Here is a 20574-nt window from a genome sequence, read left to right as displayed (position 1 = left end):
CATGATAGGAAATGATGGATGCTGTGGTGGCATTTTGGATAGCCAATAACGCTGGGAGGATTGAGGATGATGATGATGTGGAACTGGTAGAGGAAAACCAGTCAGGGGGTTTCTTTTGAAGCTCAGGGCTGCTTTGGGGAAGGGCCCTCCAGGCCTGGCAGGAATGTATCCTGAAGAGCTGGTGGACAGACAGAGGGGAAGGGATCAGGAGTCGGAGCTACAAAACACGAATTAGAAATAGAGAAAAAGTTAATGATTCTGACTCATGAGTTGAGAACGAAAGAGCCTAATCAGGAGCTCGAGAGGGTTGAGGGCATGATCAAGCAAATGGAAATGTGTGTTGCTCAGGAATTGAGCTTGGCTGGGCAGGAGGTGGAGAAGGAAGTCATGAGGGTGGAGTCTAGCTCAGATGGTGGCAGCAAAAATGTGATGTCTAGTGCTGAGGGAGAAGTACAGACACTCAGTATTGAGGGGTATGACATACACCAGGGTGTTCAGGTTTATGAGGTGGCTTCAGTGTTGCACAGGGTCCCTGAAGTGGATTTAGAAACTGGTACAGGGGATCATATCCCTAGCAGTGGGAGAAACACTCTAGTGACTCAAGATGAGAGGTGCAGGGAGAGGAGTTGTACCATGGTAGAAGTCCTGTATGTGAATATGGAAGAATAGTTTGAGTTGAGGGACAGAAACAGTCAGATACTGTCTCACCAGTCTCAGGAGGGAGATGTGGGGTACTTTTACAAGACATTAGATGGTGACACAAAGGGTAGTTTGGTAAATACATGTGAGGGGCTGTGTGACTCAATTGTTGGAGAGCAGATGTTCAGTCCCTGTTTTCCCAAGCTATTCCAACACCTGTCGGATTGTGAATTCTCTTACCCCAGGGAGCTTGCACTGGAGGCAGACCTTTTTGTGGATCACAAAGGGTCTGAGGAGGTTTTTGGGTGTGATCCTGATGGAGGTGACTCAGGTTTTCCCCAGCCAGGTGAAGTAGGGAAGGCTTATAATGAACCAGATAGGTCCCAGTGCAGTGGGATGGGTTAGGAGGGGTCCCATGTCCTGTCTGTGAGTCAAAGGATTGGGGGTGGGTCGAGTCCCAAAGTGCCCGAAACCCAGTCGCAGAGCCTGTTGGGGTCCATGAGTGAACACCAGGAGGGGCACATAGTTTGTAACGGGAGGCCATCCCCTGAAGGGGATCCCAGGATGTCAGGTGAGCTGGGAGGGCAGCTGTCACAAGCATCCCTTCAGTTCTGGTGTCTGGCAGCCCCACTCCAGGTGGGAGGGTGCATGGATCCAGAGAAAGGGGTGAGAGGAGAGACAGTCCCATGTGAAAGGACCTGTGAGCAGGGGTTATCTTGGGCGTGTAACACCCTTACCCTGAATAGAGTGGTGGGTTCTGCCCAGCTTAGGTGCATATGCTATCCAACCAGAAACCCTATTTCTAACACTGATCCACCCATCATAGGCGCGTTGTTGGTGATTTATTTTGAGATGGAAGATTTTAGGGATTCCCTGTGCCCACATTGGCAACTGCCCAACCAGAAATTAGTTAAATGTGCAGAGTACCTGGCACCTACCCAACTAGAAAACAGTGAAAACAATAGAGGGCACACAGCACAAGCAGAGGGGGGTATGACATTTATATGGGAGGAATCAAGAGGCTTGGCTCTCCTTTACAAAAAGAAAAAGGTCTGGTCAAACTACTAATTCACAAAAAAGGGTATGCTGCAACTATTGATTTGTAAGATACACTTAGGGAGTGGATAATAGGTCCTGCCGGGAAACATCCCTTAGAACTCAACTTTTACCACGCAGTGCTATTACAACGCAGGTTTTACAACGAAAACCATTACAACGCATTGCGCTGGGGGGCGCTCTAGAATAGGGAATAAATTTAATTTACTATCCAACACCTTCCCTAGTGTCCACGGGGACTGGAGTTGGAATAGTAAATTAAACTATTCACTATCCAGCACCCCAAAGCGCTATGCGTTGTAATGGTATGCGTTGTAAAAACTGCGTTGTAACAGCATGCATGGTAAAAGCATGCGTTGTAACGTCATACATCCGGCCCTGCCATACGTTGTGGTACTCCAGCATTATTTGGTGTAATTTGTTTTTCATTTGTATATTTTGGGCTACATAGAGGAGGTGCTGTAGAGAGTTAGGCTACTGTACAGACATTATTAACTTTTTTCTGTCCTGAAGATTCTTCTCTGTGCACTATCCAGGCCCTTGAGATTTTGCATTTGGATTTTGGAGGAAAATTATCACTCTTCCCTGTTCTGCTATTTCTGCTGGAAATCCACCCTTATAAGGTTGAATGTTGTTTTTGGAAAATCAAGTAAATTGACTGCAGTTCTTTGCAAATGTTTGCTTTGGCAGGAACCACCATGTTTGTTCCTTATATTATAGGGTTTTATTTTGCCTGTTGCTGATGACCTTACGTTTAAATTAGGGTGGATGCAGGCAGGGCCATGTGAGATTAAGACATAAAGGGAATTTTTGAATGGCCGAGACCTGGCAAGCAATGTTTCCTCATTTCTCACCACCACGAAACGCAATTAGGACGGGGTGCAAAAGGGCCATACCCTAACCCCCACTTGCAAATCGAAAAGAGATGTATCGAAGGTTTATGAGTGCATTTATGGTAAAAAAATATTGATCTTTACACAAATTCACAAATTGGAGGCTGTCATTGTGGAACACCTTTCTCTTTGGGACTTGTGTTGAGTGCCCTTTCGCGGTAGCAGGCAGTGTTGCTCCTGCTGTTGTCATTCTTGCCTGCCGTGCCTTCTTATCTTTTGAGAAGAAGTATCTCTCACTTTAAAAGGCATAAGCTGCCTTAAAAAATGTTTACCTTCTTGAAATGTGAAGATCCCCTGTCCCATGATGGTTCCATTCCTACCTTTGTGGGCGTTGGCCGTCTGGCTCTTTACTTTCTTCAATGTTTCCACCCAACCATAAAGGTTGCAGATGGGGAAATCGGTGATGGTGAAATTAAGGTTAGACATGAAGCTGTTAAATCTTCATATGTTTCTCGTTAGCACTCTTTAAATGAAAATTCATGCGCCATATGTTGTTTCTCCTTTGCAAAGAATAGCGAAGGCTGCTTCTTCTATTTCTTTTTGAAATGACATTTTGTTATGGTAAAATCATCTTTTAGCTTCCTGTTGATTCAAATGTCACCATAAAATTGAGAAAGTGAAATTCTATCTCCTGTTTCTATAACTTTGCAAGAAATAGGTTATTACCACGCAGTTCTACTGCAAAATATCACGCAGGTTGTCACAGTTTGCTCAAATTACATGCACCATTTTTTATGGACTTATCAGTTGCTTGACATCGTTCTGTTACAAATGCTACACATTCAAAGTTTTGAAGACGGCTAGGGTAAATACATAGGCTATATCCTTATCTACTCACACGTTATACTATCTTTCAGTATAAAATACCACCCCGTGAGATTTCCCAGCAAGGGCGAAATACATAGTTCATAGTTTCATATGTCGGAACAGCATTTTTATAGACATATGAAAGCCAGGCTTGATTTCCTTTCTACCCTTATTCTGTATTTTCCAAGTACAATTTCACAATATCGAATGTTCAGGATTCATATATAACAATAAAAGTATTTTTTCAAGACGAAAATAGACACACACATATATTGCCTAAGAAACTGAAAATGAACATTATAATTATATACAAAGATCACATACTAACGGTTATTAGCACAGAAAAGAAACAGGAGCGGGTCACCTCTGTTGGGTTTTAGAAATATACGAGCCAGGAGCAGCAGCCTTCTCGTTTTCGTTTTATTAGAAAGTTAGGTATATATTGTATGGATTAAAATAATTTATAATAGAACACATCAATACAAAATAATAAGGTAGCCTTCTTTACAAAGGTTAAAAAGTATTAAGCACGGGCTTTAGTTATTTAAAAATGTTAATTTTTAAAGTAATATATGAGCAGTGGCGGCTCGCACAGGTAACGCTGTGAGGCGGTAAGGCGGGGGCGGGGCTGGGTGGGGGTAGTGGTGTTGAAAATTAGTACGGTTTGGTGAACATTATCTGCGCCATCTTGCCTCTTCCCCTGATGCCACACTTTTGTCGTGCGCACCCGCCATTTTAAGATGCCCTGATCAGAACGAACCCTCTTGCATGCCGCTGGCCCCTGACATAGCCCTTCACCCTCACCAAGCCCGCACGCTGACCAACCCTCCCTGCTTGCACCTGCCTTGAATCATAAACCCCTCTTCAGCGCTGCTCTGCCCCAGGCCCTCATCCTGTTCCCAGCGCGACACCTCCCTTCTTCCCTTTCATGATCCCCGGCCCTTAGATGCAAACCCCCTTTTCCCCGTGTGCCCGTTTGTCTTCCTCGTTCCCAGGCCGACACCCAGCTCTGCCGATACTGTTCCTTGCCCCTCCCCGTACAATAGAAAGCTTCCCCCATCAAGGGATCCCCTGGTTGATCAAAGCCCCCACCCCATGAGATCCGATCGAACCCCGCATTCCATGAATTGACGGAATATCCAGCTGCGCGATACTCATCACCTGTTGTGACCAGGATGGGGACCTCTACTGTAAATATGTGTGGGAACGGGCCCGGAGGGGGGTTTCCGGGAATGTCTTTCCGTACATCAAAGCTTTATCATGAGTATGTAAACTGTAATAAAAACCGCAAACACTGTATATAAGGGGCCAGGCCTCAAACATAAGTTAGAGCACCTCAGAACGATACCTGCTGTCCGTTTTGCTGTGTTCTCCTCCGGAGAGAATAAAAACCTTGTTTCCTGCTTTCCAGTCTCCAGCGCCTGCCTCTTCATTTATTGAATAATTCGAGGGTCACAGAGGCAATACCACCGGGCAAATATCGATTGTCCCCGACCCAAACCTCTAAATTAACAATTGGCGTCCCAAGCGTGGGGCCCATCAGCGACTTGTGGATCCAGTGGGAGAGGTCCCGACGACAGAGTGAATGACTGCAACGATCGGGAGAGCTCTTGCCCAATAGACCCTCGTCTGGCAGCCGATCATCCGAACTTCACTAGTTCCGAACAGACCTCTCTCGAGTGATCTACGGTCCTGACTGGGGACCATTAGGAGTGCCGTGAGAAATACGAGAAAAAGAGGACGAACGGGCGCTGGATTCGGAAGACAAGAAACTGTCCATACGGTCCGGGTAAGGTCGTGTAAACACGACGGATTGCGAAAATAATTGATTGCTTGATTGTTTACAAAAAAATATACTAGTATTACTCTTTGTTTGACCTATTTGGAGATTCACTGTCTGCACACGGAGAAACAGTAGGCTCCTTCTCTTTTGCAAACAGTGAAGGATAGGTAACGTAACCGTCGCGCCTATTTTTTTCTCCCCCACTGACTCTATTATTTCTTAACGGTTTTTGGGAGACTCCCTCTCCCTCACTGATTAACTGGGTTCTTTGACCCCGAACTACTGTTCGCAGATTGTCTTCTGGAGATTCTCTGTCTGCAAACCGGAAACAACAGATTCCTCTTTGCGGATAGTGAAAGGGTAGAGGACGCAGACTTTTGCGCCCTACTTACTCTCCCCATTGATCTTACTCTATCTTATTTATTTATTGATTGTTTGATTGTTCCTCGTTATTTGTTACTTTTTGTTCATGAGGTATTCACTGCCTGCAAACAACGTAGAATAGGAATATTCTGTCTAGTCTTTGCACCTAGTGATAAGATAGGCAGTGCTGACTTTTTAGTCCCTCGTTACGAGCCGTCATGTCTGTCTTCTCCCCACTGATTGATAATTGGTTCAGCCCGGACCGTGTATTAGAGGTGGACCATATAGCTCCACTAGAAGGCACCCCTAATAAGGACATGTTCATAAACTATGGATTAGTTACCATAGCCTATAATAAATTGTGGCACAGGTATACCAAAGAAAGTCAAGACAAACAGTGGCGACTGGCAGGATCCTTTGACCTTGATAAAATAGAAACGTTGGAAATAGCCCTTCGCAATAATAAGACAACGCCTATTATGCTCGACAGTCTCGGTATGTGGCGCAGAGAGGCTATGCAACGGCAGAGAAAAGACGAGGACAAACCAGGTAGAGAACTATACCGACAGGACAACCCCGGGACACCACGACCCAAAAGTTATCCCCCGACACAACGCAAAAGACGGCCAGACTTAGGGCAAGACCAATGCGCTTTTTGTAGATATGTCGGACACTGGAAAGCCCAATGCCCGACTCTACTGAGCGTGAGTAAGGGCAAAGGGCCGACAGGAATGACAGGCCAGCAGAATGAGAAAAAGCGCGAGACAACCAGACAGAACCACCGCGTTTGATTATGCCCGATGGCACAGGTTCCGCCAGAACGATTTCAGCGACATGTTCGAGTTTTCCTAGGTCGGACAATATAAAAACGGGAACCCAGCCTAGCTCTAAATTAACAGACGGAAAAAGATAATTTTGGCCAAATAATCACTGTTTTATGTTTGTCTTTGGATCTTGTGTGTCATACTTTTCTATTACCCCCCCCCCCGTCTGAGTTTATGTGTACGTAAATCTGCGTCATCCCCCTGCACGTGCTTCCATGTTACATAAACTATGTTAATAGAAATTTTAGCATAAAACAACCTGGAAAGAAAGAAATGGGAAACGAAATCAGTAAGCCACTGATAAACACAAACTTTTATTTTAACATAACAGGCAAAGAAAAACACAATAACGCTAGAAAAACAAGAACGGTAAACTGTAGAACTTGAAAATCAACAGAACACTCGTCCCCCCCCCACCTTCTGGAACCTTCCAAAGCAGGGTAGGGTTACGGCTACGCCCAACCGGCGGCAACCCATATAAGGCGGGCCTTGCTGCCAACTCTTGGTCAGGAAATCTTAACGTATTGGGGAGCCGGAGGAGAGGAAGGGGCCAGCGGCCTGGGCAGTTACAGGTAGTCCCGCCACATGTCTCCTCGGCCAGCCGCAACGGGCCTGGATAGTCTCAGGTAGTCCCGCCACATGTCCAGAGAAGAACGAGACACCTCTTTCTTTTCCCTTCCGTAACAGCCGCAGCAGCTCTGGACGGCGGGATGTCCTGCACGTACCTCCGCAACAATTTGTCCAAGTTGGGCTGGGAGGGAGAGGCGACGCGGACGAGCCTCTCCCACCTCCACGGATAGGAGGTCTCCCAGCCCCCGGCCCAACGCCGAACACCCCCAACCAGGCGATGGTGCCCCAATACTTGCGCAGCACCGAACGTGCAATGGTGCCCATATTTTCGGAGCACCGAACCTGCAATGACTGCACCGATACTCGTGCCGCGCCGAGTGCGCGCCACAGGTGGCCATACTCCCACAGCACTGAGCACACGACTTGGGGAGCACCGGATGGGGAGAGACCTTCGTGCGGGCCGATGAAAAAGAGCAGCATGGGGTGCACCGGAAGAAGGAGACGGCGCGAACGAGTCTCCCTCGCCCCCCCCAGGTGGGGGCATCACAGCTGCACCCCAGCCGAACGTCCCGCTTTCACAAAACAGAGCCCTCTTCCTTTCACTCCGAAGGATCTCTTCCACTCTTGCAAACTCGACGAGAGTGGCCCCTGTGGGGCCCCAAAATGGCGTCTGGGTTCGCTGGAAGGCGGGCCTCGGCCGCTAGAGTAACTTTGACCAGCAATATAACTCGGTGGCTCGCCCACCGGAGCACGAGCCCCCACCTCCGACAACATCTCCACAGCCTTGAAGATTCTACAAAGGTCCCCGAAGGAGCCCTCGGCCACTGCAGGCCTCCGGTAAGGGGCAACTGCCTTGATCGCCAACGAAATAAACATGACATTGCCACTCCTTCTGTTAGCATGAATTCTAGAACTGCCGAAAAGGACTCTGGTCCAACTGCCGGTTGTTGGAAACATTTTTCCCTGATGCTACTTCCGGACTAACCCGGCCCCGCCCAAAATGGCGCCGGTATCAATAGGAACTTACGAACACCTCGTGGTGTCCCTTTTCACTATACAAACTTAATGTTCTGATACATATATGACCCTTTGTACACTTGACGAGAAGAACGGAGAGCTCACTCGAGGAACATGTAAAAGGATCGCGTTAAAAATGATGATTATAAATGTACAATGTATTATATTTTTATAGCCGATGTATATCCTCGCTTATGATGCACGCGCACGGTATGCATATAGGAAATCTGATTGCAACTAGTATGACTATGCTTCTAAATTATGAAATAAACGCCCCCGAACCCCCCGGCCAACTGATAGACGTTCTGGTTTGCTACAAATGAATTGCTAAAACTTTCAGATGTTTTTTATTGCTGCCAAACAACACCCCCCACTGTACGCACTTTAGCCATTGCCGTGCCCGGCCAAATACGACTGCACCCTTATGAATCCACATACTATGACCTCGCAAAAATAAAGGTCCTTTTTTCAAAATGATGAACGGGTATTGCTTGCTTTATTTAAAATGTGGGATGGGCGGGAGAGTTCTTTTCTGTGCACCCTACTATGCTCTCTCTTTAAGGTTATTAAGAAGATGGCTGCCCAGCCCTGGAGGACGGATCGGATCGACAACGCGACACTCTGCCTTCAAAGTACGCGACTGACTCATGAACTCTCGCATGGAGGAAGACCTCGACTTCCAAGGATGGGTAAAACGAACGGTATAAATGAGGGAATGTAAAAGAAGGGTAAAATAAAACGATGTAAATGTTATAAAGTACGACGTTCAAAGGTATTAGGGAACAGAGCTGACCCAAGAACCGAAGAACCTTAGAACGTCACAGCGCTGAAGGAGGTTTAAGGATCCCGATAGTGAGATACATCTTTCGACTAGATACCTCGCACTAGACACCTCTGGTTCCCTTTTCACGTTTCCCCGCACACGATCTATAAGGACACACTGCCCCCCCCCCGACTCCAGAAACGATACCCCCGGGGATTCTACCCCGAGGAGGAAAGACGAGTATGAGGTAAGTAAAGGACTTTCGAATCCATGTATTGGATGTGCGCGAATGTTGTCCCCCTCCCTTCCCCTCTTTTTCCCTCCCTCTACAGGGTACATCAGGGGCCGCAACCAAGGTATGGCGAAGATCTGAAGCCTTGCCATGTCTAATACACGAAACAGACCAGCGCTGCAAGGTGGCACCTAAGCACGCCTGAAAACTACTCACGTAGCAAACAAACCTGTAGAACTAGTATGAGCTGATGAAAAGTGATCACTCTTAACCCAGGCTGCGCGAATGAACCTATGTCACGGATGAATCAAAGCTATGAGAGAATGTGCATGTGTGACTGAAGCATTGACTCAACGGGTCGAAGGACCGAGAATGCAAGAAAGTGCGACACAATGGTACTTCCCTTTTCTTTTTCCTTTTTCTCGAAGCATGTCCCCTCTACCCTGTCTAATGCTCAAACTGCATGATTTCAAGATTCTAACGCAGACCCGTGAATGTCCTTTACTGTGTAATGCACTAAATAGCCTTCCTTAAATACACTGCCATTCTCTCTGTCGCACGTGTACTATTTAGCCTGCCGTTGCACTCTCTCTCTCTCTCTCTCTCTCTCTCTCTCTCTCTCTCTCTCTCTCTCTCTCTCTCTCACACTCTCTCTCTCTCTCTCTCTCTCTCTCTCTCTCTCTCTCTCTTTCACACTCCCACTCTTCCGAGCGATTAGCCCCGAAATTGACAGACTGCCACCCCTAGCACACCACCCAATTGGCTTCAAATACCGCCGGTATTTGCTCAAAACTTGTCTTTAATAAAATCACCCTAATACTGTGTCACCACCTCTCCTTTCCGGAAATATTTTGGTGAAATCGAGAATTGGTCATAAAGGAAAGGACAGGTAAGCTGACTGAGGTTCCCTAAATCTGACCCGAAATGAGGGAACTACATGTCAGCGGCTACTACTATGGAATAAAAGTGCCTCAGATAACGCGCCCCTCCCCGTCCCAAATTGTCGCGATACCCAAAACCATAAAGGTAACCGAAACCCCCCATCTTCTCAGGACGCTCCCAGTATTGCGTTCAGTTGCCCCCCCCCATCAACGTTTTCTATGTACCTAGGTGTCTTCCGATGAGACCCTTGTCTTCTCTAATTTAGTAATCCGGCCGCGAGAGGCTGCATAGGGACCAGAATGATGTTTTGCAAAGTTAAAGATTAGACCGGAGCAAAGAAAACCATTACACTGAGCCTTGTCGAAAGTGAAAATGTTTAGTTAAAGGGCAGGAGGCATTGATGATAGAAGCCTATTAGTACCATGCGGTTAGCTCACACCACTTTTTATTAGCCTTGCCCGGCTTACATTACAGAGGTGGGCCCCCATCAGATGACCTGTCGTGACTATATTAAACAGTTGTGAAGGAAAGCCATAGTAAACCCAGCAGGTCCACCATCGATCATTTATATGTATAGCGAACGTTCCTATCTTCATTTGCCTGGAGCTGGGAGAGAAATAGACTTATGTGGTTACTTTCCTCTACCAAATCTCTAAAAACTGTCTTTTCAAACTCCTTCAAGGGTACGGCTGTTGGAGGAAAGAAGGACCGGATGTGGGAGCATGTGGCCTGACTACGGACTGTGGAACGTCTGTGACATGGGCCAAGGCGAGACCGCGACAGAACAGAGCTACAGGACGAGGCACTACCTCCAACAAAGTGAGAAGAAAGGGCTAACCTGATGCCCCCGCTCTATGTTCGAATGTGTGCCGAAAGGTCCCCGGTCTCTAGACTCGGTCATGAGCCCGCCTATCTGAAGTCTCTCGTTCCCCTAGTTTGTTCCTGATTTGGCCTTGCTCCATCCCCCTTTTTCTCCGACCTACCCTATGGACTATTTTGTACACTCTTCTTCCACCTGAACTTTTGACTATTGATCCCAAAGGACACCGGGCGAGAAAGACCCTTTTTCTGACCAGAAACGCGAGGAAAGGGTCGTGCACTGCAACACGGAACTTAGAATAGAGCTGGACTCGTAGCTCCACCGCCGGTGCTCCACAGTGCCAACGGAAGACGAAGAATTGCTGAAAGCTTACTAAACCTCGAACATTCCCGATCATTTCTGCCACGTCTCGTTTCTCTCCCAGCCAACATTGTATTGATGATGTAACAATCCATCAGTTCGCCTTATGAAATGTACTCACTGCTCTGCATTGCATTACTATGACTTTCCTGCTAAACAAGTTTATCAAAGTTTATCCAATAGGTCCGCCTCCTGAAAACTAGAAATCTCAAAATGTATTGTTTACAACTCTTTCATCTAGGGTTCCTACCGTTTTCTTTCTCATGCCCACCACAATAGAACCGAGTAGAAAATGAACCAGCAAGATGTCTTGAATATGTTAAAGGGAGGACTGTTGAAAATTAGTACGGTTTGGTGAACATTATCTGCGCCATCTTGCCTCTTCCCCTGATGCCACACTTTTGTCGTGCGCACCCGCCATTTTAAGATGCCCTGATCAGAACGAACCCTCTTGCATGCCGCTGGCCCCTGACATAGCCCTTCACCCTCACCAAGCCCGCACGCTGACCAACCCTCCCTGCTTGCACCTGCCTTGAATCATAAACCCCTCTTCAGCGCTGCTCTGCCCCAGGCCCTCATCCTGTTCCCAGCGCGACACCTCCCTTCTTCCCTTTCATGATCCCCGGCCCTTAGATGCAAACCCCCTTTTCCCCGTGTGCCCGTTTGTCTTCCTCGTTCCAAGGCCGACACCCAGCTCTGCCGATACTGTTCCTTGCCCCTCCCCGTACAATAGAAAGCTTCCCCCATCAAGGGATCCCCTGGTTAATCAAAGCCCCCACCCCATGAGATCCGATCGAACCCCGCATTCCATGAATTGACGGAATATCCAGCTGCGCGATACTCATCACCTGTTGTGACCAGGATGGGGACCTCTACTGTAAATATGTGTGGGAACGGGCCCGGAGGGGGGTTTCCGGGAATGTCTTTCCGTACATCAAAGCTTTATCATGAGTATGTAAACTGTAATAAAAACCGCAAACACTGTATATAAGGGGCCAGGCCTCAAACATAAGTTAGAGCACCTCAGAACGATACCTGCTGTCCGTTTTGCTGTGTTCTCCTCCGGAGAGAATAAAAACCTTGTTTCCTGCTTTCCAGTCTCCAGCGCCTGCCTCTTCATTTATTGAATAATTCGAGGGTCACAGAGGCAATACCACCGGGCAAATATCGATTGTCCCCGACCCAAACCTCTAAATTAACAGTGGAGTGTGACATACAATAGGAAGGGCGAGAGTAAGTTATTAAATAAATAAAAGCACTAACTTTGCGCTCACAGCATCGCTGACTCAGTGATGCTGCGAGCACAAAGTAAGTGCTCGACTTTCCCTTCGTAAGTCACACTATACTACCCCCGACCCAGCTCCCGCCCCGCCCCACCCCACCGACCCACAGCATTCCCTGTGCGAGCCACCACTAAGTCATGTACAGTAATGAAGCAATAGCAAGTTACTGCTGAAACTCCACCTTAACTGCAAATAGCAATTTCACATAAAAAACACATCATCCTATGTGTGCTTTAATAATGGTGCAACAGCAGTATGCTGTTGCATCACAAACTGACCTAAAATGTAATTTCCTGAAGACTGAGGGCATAATTTGTGGGAAATTGGCATGGGGCAGCGCCGCAAGTCTTCTTGCAGCGCTGCCCTATGCCAATGTGAAAGGGCAGGAATACATTGTATTTATGAAATACACTGCATTTCTGTCCTTTCCCCCTGTATTGGCACACAATTTGCTGCCTAGCACCAATGCAGGAACTCTGGCACTATGGTGCAAGGGTGTCTGAGTTGCATTTAGGGATGTTCCTGCACAAAAACAATCCTGGGAGGCATTTGACTCTGTCTATGTGTGCTGCAGAATACAGCACACATGGAAAGAGGAAAAAATTAGCAGAAATAAACATATTTCTCCTCATTACATATGCTCTGGGGAGGCGAAAGGTTTTGGCACTGCCCCATGTTCTCGTAATTAAGTAAATCCGGGCATCATCAAAATCCATGGCTGCTGCGTGAAAAACCCAACTGCAACACCCTGTGCAGAGTAAGGCAGTGCAGCAACTTGTGCTGCATTGCCTTACTCAATATCTTGGAGGCCATGCAAAGTAAAGTAAAGTGGCTTTGTGTGGCCTCATAGATATGGTTAAGAAGTTTGACCTGCCGGAGCATCCGAAAAAGTGATGCTCCGGCTGCACAAGCCGCTGATAAATAAGCCCCTGAGAGTAATAACCTTTGCCTTAAATCAAGCAAAGGTGATTTGAAGGAAGCATGACAAAGGTGACCCCTGCAATTCGTGATCTCTGAACATCGATAGAAACTGCTGTCATAGCAGTTCTTGTCAATGTACAAAAGGTTTGGTGGATGCTAACTATAAAAACTGACGGATTTCTACCAAACTTTGACAAATGTTTTGATTTTAAAAAACAAACTCCAAAATTCGAAGTTTGCTCTTGAAAACAACAACTATTGACCACACACCAGCGAGGGGGTCCTTATTTGTTTTATGTTGCATTATGTTATTAAAAAGACATACCAGCGGGCGTGGCCAAGATGCGGCGGAATAGGAAGTGTCCTCTTGAGCTCCTGCCCGCCGCCTCCAGAATCACCACAGCACGGCCCCTCTGGGGCTCAGTTGAGCGAGGGGTCCCGGTGGGGTGCCTAGAGGACAGCTCGGGGGCTGTCTGGAGACCGGGGAAGGACCGGAGAGAGTTGCGGCAGTCAACCTCGCGTTTGGCTCGGGAGGCAGCCCCGGCATCCCCGTCCACGGGAGTCCTCAACAACGCGGCGGTCTGCGGGTGGACCGCCGGCGCCTTCCCTCCTGGCCATCGAGGGACTTACCTGCTGTCCGCCACCTGGCTCGGCTGGGAGACGGCTACAGACGGTGGGGCTATCAGCGACACTTGGGCCGAACCGGCAGAGAGGCCTAGTCCACAACTCTGGCAACGCGGCGCGGCCTACTCCGCTACTGCAGCTCGGAGGGCGGAGCGTCTTGACACGGGGGCGCCCGGCTGCCTCGCTATGGTGGTGAGCCTCAGCAAGGCCTACCAGTGCAAGGGATTCGTCCTTCTCTGCACAGAGTCCTCAGACCAATAGGAAGAAGTTGGCACAGAAACTGGAATAGAAAATACAGAGTTTATTAAACCTCATGAGGTGGAACTACATTCACACAACAGCCTTCGGTAATGTATAACGTAGCACACTGAATGGAAGGAGCTTGGTCATTTTATACCCACACAGGGGTTCAAATGAATGCGGTACAAGTACAGAATGCTGGTTTTATATACATATAAGGTCATACTGAGAGTGTGCTGGCAACAAGTGGGAGGGGCTAACAGTTAGCTAATTCTGGTGGACACATACTGACAGTTACAAGTTGGGGACAGCTGTAAGCTCAACTGAGCATGTGCGAAGCAGAAGAGTCTAAATATATCTTGTCTCTAGGCAGATTTCGAGAGCAGTTGACAGGAAGGTAGGAAAGAGCACATGGCGAGCACATGGCAAACAAAATGGCTGACAGAAATACAAAATGGATTCCGCAAAACGGACAAGATAGTCTCTAAATACAAGACGTCTTCTGCTAATGCTTAACCTAATCGCTGCTAAATTTCAACAGACGACCCTTTCACCATTAGCTCAAGACATTTGTTTATCTGGGGTAATCAAGATATGCATCCTGTACATTGATGCTCATCATCTCAGCTATTTCTTTATTTAACATTTGCTGTGCTTTTATATCTGCAATATTTCTTTTGGCAGGTGTACAAGCAGTGATGCACATGGAGCAAAGCATAGTACCACATTGTTTACAAGTACAGCATGTAAATAGTATCACCAGTAGTATACATAGAATAGTCAGTAGCTTCCAGCCCCAAGTAGCAAAGAGTGTCCATATCCAGTTCGAAAATGTCGATGTACCAGTCTCTGTGTGAATATCCGCAGCAATCTTATGCAGTTTAGAGATTGCATCATATACCGAAGGTGAGTGATCCGGAATGAAAATACAACAACTACTACAGATGATGCGACATGCACCACCTCGATCAGCCAAAATCACGTCTAATACCATCCTATTTTGTAGTGCTACACTCCTTGCAAATTGTAGTTCCTCTGTAATGTTCCTAAGTGCCATAGCTGTTTGATTGGTGACAGCTTCCACAACGCGAGTCAATTGTCTAATTTTTCTGCTATTCAATGCAGGACCCACAAAAAAGAACAAACCCAAATTGAAATCGACATATTGTTGTAAAGTGGTATCTGTCTGGTCAACTTCATCTGCACTTATTGTTCGTTTATATCTATTCTTGGAAATGTCATTATACAACTTTAAATTCAGGTGATATGATGGAAGGGCCAAGAACACAGGTGGTAACAAAAATGATATTTAACATACTGCGGATCACCCAACAGGTAATTGATAGTATCCTTTATTACCACATACAAAATAAGTAATATGCAAAAGACTTAAAACTACTGTTGTTGGCTCCTTCAATAATCAATGTCAAAATACATTCACTCCGTCCTACTGGAATTCTCCCAACACTACTTATACACAGTTCTGCTTTAGCTCTGGTCACAGAAATTACAAAAGGTCCATTGTCTTTAATGTTCCTCATATTCGTGAAGACATATGGTGTTGAAATATTGTCCAGTTGGTACTCTTCCCATTCCCATTTAGTCCCTTTAGCTTAAGGATAACCATCTTTATCTTGATAGCATACTTTATTCAGACAAAAGATAATTCCTCCTACTGAGGGCTTTCCAAAAGCAAACAAAAGAGCATACCAAGCTTGACATGAACCATTATGGGAAAACGGTAGAGGAATAAAAGGAGTTCTGCCTTTCTTTTGGTGTGCAGGTATCATTCCACACACCCAACAGTTGGTAGCATTCGTGGCATTGTGTTTATGATGCAACATCTGGATGAATGTGTTATTTAAGTAGGATTGTTGATGTTTCTGCTCATGGTAGGGAAGTGTTAAATAATGATGTTCCACTAAAGCTGGATTAGTGGCAACAAGAAGCTGTCGAGCAGGAGCCACTTTCTAAACAAACCAGGTGAATATCGCCATAACCACCAGAGCAACAACAAGCCCTACAGCACAAATGATTCTTTTGTTATTCATTTCAGCAATAGTGATAATTGATCTTTCTAAAACTCGTTAAAAACAATAATTGGAGCTCATATCCCTTGGCCAGCCTCTGATTTCTTCACTACAGGCCAAGACGTGTGTCACTACACTAACGCAGGGCTGATCCCCCCCTTGCCATATCGGCTCTCCGTTTCACTAACCCAGGGCGGTAGCTCAACCAGTCTTTTTCAACACTGCAGATTCTTTCCTCGGTCTCAAGTGGTATCGTGATGCTCCAGGAATCGTGTGGTCCCGAAGACTTCGGCAGCTTCCTCAGGTGAGATAGCTAGACCTTTCTCCGTCTCCAGAATCTCTCGATGGTCGGTCAGTACAGCAGGTTCCACCATGGCAGGCGACACACGCTTACAGTGTGTGCTATGGACCCTGTTCTTCTTGTTCGTCACTCGAACTTCTGTCCTTGGTTATGGATTATTCCTTTTTTGTAAGTTCTTTATTTGGGCGAAGGCACTGAGTCTTTGAACTGGTATTTTTACGTCATTTTTAAGGCAGGATATGCACAACGATAATTATAGCGATTATTGTGTGTAAAGGGTTTTGGAATACTTTATAAGTTCCAATTCCCTTTATTTTGAACAAAGGTATTAGTTTATAGTAATTCCTTGTTAATAACAATATCGGTTAGGCACTAATTTCACCGTTCAAATATGGCGCCCGTGTTCTCCCGATCCCGAGTGGCATACTAGCGCTCACGTGACCTATGTCATGTGACTGCGCCTCAGGGATCTGCACCGGATAATTTCCCCGTGCACTGACACTACCGAGGATTGCCCCGTGTGGTTCATTCAAGTCCAAAAGCCCGCGTTATCCATAGAGCATTTGCTCGCAGTACGCCAGACTCCCGATTCCTGGAGCTGAGCAGCAGCAGTAACGGTAAGAACTCGCTAGCGCATACCGCTACTAGTTTACTATCCTGTACATAACGTTCTAGATCTGATCTGTATGGCCATTACTAAGAAGCCCCTTTCCTACTTACAGGACCCGATGGAATAGCTATATAACATCGTGGCTGGTAAGTCGTCTTTGTTAATAATCACCAAAATAGAGGTGTCCTAAATAGAGGCTGGTAATTGACTATGACCCATTACCTTATTTCACAATGTATAGGTAAAATTCGACCGTCACTCTCTCTTCCCCCGCAATTACTATCATTACCCAGTGGAGCATATTACCGGTAAGCAGGACATCCGTTGTTCTCAAATTTATGTACTCTTTGGCTACACGCTGTACACTAGGAGTTTCATTTTATTTACGTTGATACCCTATGTATGCATTTGAGAGGTGCACATAGAGGTCGAGTGAACCCGTATAGTTAAATTGATTTGTCTTGAAAGTATATACAACTATAGTGTATGTTTGCCAGAATACAGTAGAATAAGGTGGCCAGTAAAGATGGTTGCTAATTGAGGTGATGCCTATTTTACTCTTTAAAGAAAAAATTTTAATTTTTTTTTTTTTTTAAATATATAGCAATTTCAGCACTTTAGAATGCAATCAATTAATGCATAGGCCTTGCTTAAGTCTTACCAACACTGTGGCCAGCTCATGACGACATATTAATACATATTTTTCTTTTCTCTCTTTTTTTTCCTTCCCTTGAATTTCTTATTTGTGTTTTTGATGTTTGTCAATTTTATGTGGTGTATTATGTTTGGCAATTCTTATATTAGTTAAGGCATTATTGTATTAGTCCTGATGATGATCCCATATTGTTAGGGGATCGAAACGTCGTCGACAACTTGCACTTGATGATTTGTATTTTTTCAGTTGATGAAATCACACAAAGTGTATTTAATTGTCTGTTTGTATTGTGAATATTGTTCAGACTTTTTTGCTTTTGCCTTGCATTTCCTTGTTTGTACCTATGTGGTAGTTGGACACAGGCTGTGCCCCATTTGGAAGTTGTTTAGTAACTTTTTAATTATTGTTTGAACTTAATAAATTATCAAATATGTCCGGCTGGACATTCAATATAGATTCCAATTTTGGTCTATATTTATTGCTTGCTAATCTATGTTGAAAGCTGGGACCAGTGTTCCTTGTAACAGTAATCAATCCCAAGGTCCCAGACCTATTGCTACTTTGGGTTCCCTTGTTTTGTGTAATAATAAGTCCTTGTCTCAAGGAGCACTTGCTCCGGACCTCGCCACCTCGGTTCCAGGCTGTTCGATCTGTCAAAGACCTTGACCATCACATAGTTGCCAGGACGGATTTTGTGGGCCTCACCTGTAGATCTGTCAAGAAGCGCTTCTCGAACCTGTTGATGAATAGAAATCAAACTGTCGGTTAACTGTGCCAAATAATCATTCATCAGAACACAAGGAACATCATGTATGGGGCGTGGCTTAGGGGCTCCCCAGATATTCATTGGTCTCCCAAAGACCACTTCATACAGGGTGAGACCAGATCGGGAATGTGGCACCGACCTTATAGACAACAATGCCAAGGGTAATGCATCTGGCCACTTTAAAGACGTGGAAGCTAGTATTTTTGCCAACTTCAATTTTAAAGTAGCATTGTATCTTTCCACTAATCCTGCTGATTGCAGGGTGGAAGACTGTATGGAACTTCTGTTTGATCCCTAATCCTTTCAGGACATGCTCAAAAACTTGCCCAATAAAATGAGGTCCGTTGTCACTCCACAAAAATTCACAAACACCATATCTAGGGAAAAACTTCTTTAGAAGCACCGTTTCTGTGGGGGGGGCAGTATTATCCTTCGTAGGGTATGCCTCTATCCATTTGCTGAAGGCACATAACACCACTAAGACATATTTCAGATTATTGCAGCGTTCAAGTTGGATGTAATCCATTTGCAAAAGTTCAAAAGGTGCGGTTGGTGTAGCAAACCCTCCTGTAGGAGTCTGTGTCCCTTTTCCAGGATTATACTGCCAACAGATCAAACAGGACTGCTCCACTCTTTTAGATGTGCTGGCAATTTCAGGATGCTCCCAAACTTGCGTAAGCAATTTAGTTATTGCTAGAGCTCCAACATGTGCCAGCCCATGTTCCATTTGAACCATAGGTTGTAAATAGGCTGCAGGCATTTTCCATTTATTCATTTCTTTGTTATGCCAACAACCCTCATCATCTAAGATTCCTTCTTTAGACCATTGCTCAAGCTCTTCCACAGAGGCAGATCTCTGTATATCCAATACTTCCTCTCTAGCGTTATGCCAACGCTCAGCTTGAGACTTCACTACGTACATGGATGTAGTGCTTCGTTGCATCGCAGTCTCACGAGTTACGCGATCTGCAAAGGCATTACCTTGTCCTATTTTGTCAATGATTTTCTTGTGTGCACTACACTTCATAATAGCAACTTTCTTCGGGTATGTAATTGCAGTCAAAAGATTATGCACTAATTCTCCGTTCATTATCTGCATCCCGTGGAATGTAAGAAAGCCTCTTTCCTTCCAGAGTAGGCCAAAATCACTCCAAAAGCATAGCTGCTATCTGTGTAAATGTTCACACACAAGTCAGTGCTACGTTCACACCCTCGTGTCAAAGCAATTAGTTCAGCTGCTTGAGCCGACTTTTGAGGTATGCGAGCTGTTTCCACTACTGTCTCAAGCATGGTGATTGCATAAGCAGCTGAAGTCGTGCCATCTGGTAACTTCAAACAGGACCCATCAACCCAAAGTTCCCCATCTACATCTGGAAGGGGCGTATCTTGCAAATCGATGCAACCCTTTTTCTGTTCCTCAGTAAGGAATATACAATTGTGAGGTTCCTTTGACTGGGACTGAGTCACAGGAGATGGCAACAAAGTGGCTGGATTCAGTGTCGCGCACCTCTTCAAGGTAATATGAGGTGCTAACAATGTCAATTCGTATCTTGTCAGGCGAGCACTAGTTAAGTGTTGTGTCTTGGTCTGATTCAAAAGGGCATCTACTGCATGGGGTACTAGCACCAACAGTTTGTGTGACAAAACTATCCCTTCACTTTGACGTATGGACACAGCTGTCGCTGCAACCGAACGGAAGCATCCAGGCAACGCACGAGCAACAGGACCAAGAACTGCAGAAAAAAATGCACAGGGATGCTGCTTATCACCATGTGTATGTAATAAAACTGACAATGCACACCCATCTTTCTCGTGTACATAGAGTGTAAAAGCTTTCGTATAATCTGGTGTACCTAACACTGGTGCAGAACAAAGAGCTTGTCTTAACTGACGAAAAGCATTTTGGCATTCATCTGTTCATGGAAGGGGAATCGGAGTGTTTTTAGTCAAAAGCGCTAGCAGGGGTTTAACAATGTGTGAAAAGCCCTATATCCATTGCCTACAAAATGAAGTCAAACCAATGAATGCATGGACATCTTTCTGTGTGGAAGGTACTGGGATGTCTAAAATTGCTTGAATGCGATCTGGTGTCAGTGCACGGCCCTCCTTAGACAGAAGGTGACCTAAGTAGGTTA

This window comes from Lissotriton helveticus, chromosome 10 (assembly GCF_964261635.1).
Source record: "Lissotriton helveticus chromosome 10, aLisHel1.1, whole genome shotgun sequence".
NCBI lineage: Eukaryota > Metazoa > Chordata > Amphibia > Caudata > Salamandridae > Lissotriton > Lissotriton helveticus.
This window is presented reverse-complemented; position numbering follows the sequence as displayed.